This window comes from Triticum aestivum, unplaced genomic scaffold (genome assembly GCF_018294505.1).
Source record: "Triticum aestivum cultivar Chinese Spring unplaced genomic scaffold, IWGSC CS RefSeq v2.1 scaffold119867, whole genome shotgun sequence".
Lineage (NCBI taxonomy): Eukaryota > Viridiplantae > Streptophyta > Magnoliopsida > Poales > Poaceae > Triticum > Triticum aestivum.
In genome coordinates this window covers 1-1506 of record NW_025266410.1, presented here as the reverse complement: position 1 = coordinate 1506, position 1506 = coordinate 1, and the positions used below count along the sequence as shown (strand labels likewise).

Genomic DNA, 1506 nt, shown 5'->3' with positions numbered 1-1506 from the left:
TTGTGGCGCGAAGAGCGCGTTCTGAAAGGGGTGGAAAAAACTCGTGTTGCTGCGGTATGGAGGGAGGGGTGGAAACCGTGGAAAACTCGTCTCCGTGATTGAGCGGGAGAGTAAGTAGTATAGGACATTATCCATTGTTAGGGAACGGTTGTAATGGTAGTGAGAATGTAGAATCGTGTTTGGAGCGGACCTGGGAGTGGCAAGCATAAGGGACGAAGACGGGGAAACATGGCGGATGCGATCATACCAGCACTAAAGCACCGGATCCCATCAGAACTCCGAAGTTAAGCGTGCTTGGGCGAGAGTAGTACTAGGATGGGTGACCTCCTGGGAAGTCCTCGTGTTGCATTCCTTTTATAATTATTTTTTGCGCCTTGTGACAAACATGTCGCACGTGCGCGATATATATTAATCCCGTTATATTATGTTTGACGTTTGCGATATGTTTAAGCTCGATGCTCATTGCTCGCGCGTCTTGGGGCGGCTTTGTGGCGCGAAGAGCGTGTTTTGAAAGGGGTGGAAAAAACTCATGTTGCTGCGGTATGGAGGGAGGGGTGGAAACCGTGGAAAACTCGTCTCCGTGATTGAGCGGGAGAGTAAGTAGTATAGGACATTATCCATTGTTAGGGAACGGTTGTAATGGTAGTGAGAATGTAGAATCGTCTTTGGAGCGGACCTGGGAGTGACAAGCATAAGGGACGAAGACGGGGAAACATGTCGGATGCGATCATCCCAGCACTAAAGCACTGGATCCCATCAGAACTCTGAAGTTAAGCGTGCTTGGGCGAGAGTAGTACTAGGATGGGTGACCTCCTCGGAAGTCCTCGTGTTGCATTCCTTTTATAATTATTTTTTGCGCCTTGTGACAAACATGTCGCACGTGCGCGATATATATTAATCCCGTTATATTATGTTTGACGTTTGCGATATGTTTAAGCTCGATGCTCATTGCTCGCGCGTCTTGGGCGGCTTTGTGGCGCGAAGAGCGCGTTCTGAAAGGGGTGGAAAAAACTCATGTTGCTGCGGTATGGAGGGAGGGGTGGAAACCGTGGAAAATTCGTCTCCATGATTGAGCGGGAGAGTAAGTAGTATAGGACATTATCCATTGTTAGGGAACGGTTGTAATGGTAGTGAGAATGTAGAATCGTCTTTGGAGCGGACCTGGGAGTGGCAAGCATAAGGGACGAAGACGGGGAAACATGTCGGATGCGATCATACCAGCACTAAAGCACCGGATCCCATCAAAACTCCGAAGTTAAGCGTGCTTGGGCGAGAGTAGTACTAGGATGGGTGACCTCCTGGGAAGTCCTCGTGTTGCATTCCTTTTATAATTATTTTTTGCGCCTTGTGACAAACATGTCGCACGTGCGCGATATATATTAATCCCGTTATATTATGTTTGACGTTTGCGATATGTTTAAGCTCGATGCTCATTGCTCGCGCGTCTTGGGGCGGCTTTGTGGCGCGAAGAGCGCGTTCTGAAAGGGGTGGAAAAAACTCGTGTTG

At 48.7% G+C, this 1506-nt stretch overlaps 3 non-coding genes across 3 annotated transcripts; all 3 read left to right on the top strand.

Annotated features, from left to right (window-relative positions):
* The first annotated feature begins 233 nt into the window (after positions 1-233).
* LOC123177984 (5S ribosomal RNA) lies at positions 234-352 on the top strand. Its single transcript, XR_006489248.1, has one exon. It is a non-coding gene; the product is annotated as a 5S ribosomal RNA (ribosomal RNA).
* A 367-nt stretch (positions 353-719) lies between these two features.
* On the top strand, positions 720-838 carry LOC123177986 (5S ribosomal RNA). Its single transcript, XR_006489250.1, has one exon. It is a non-coding gene; the product is annotated as a 5S ribosomal RNA (ribosomal RNA).
* A 366-nt stretch (positions 839-1204) lies between these two features.
* Positions 1205-1323, top strand: LOC123177985 (5S ribosomal RNA). The gene has a single exon (XR_006489249.1). It is a non-coding gene; the product is annotated as a 5S ribosomal RNA (ribosomal RNA).
* The last annotated feature ends 183 nt before the right edge of the window (positions 1324-1506 follow it).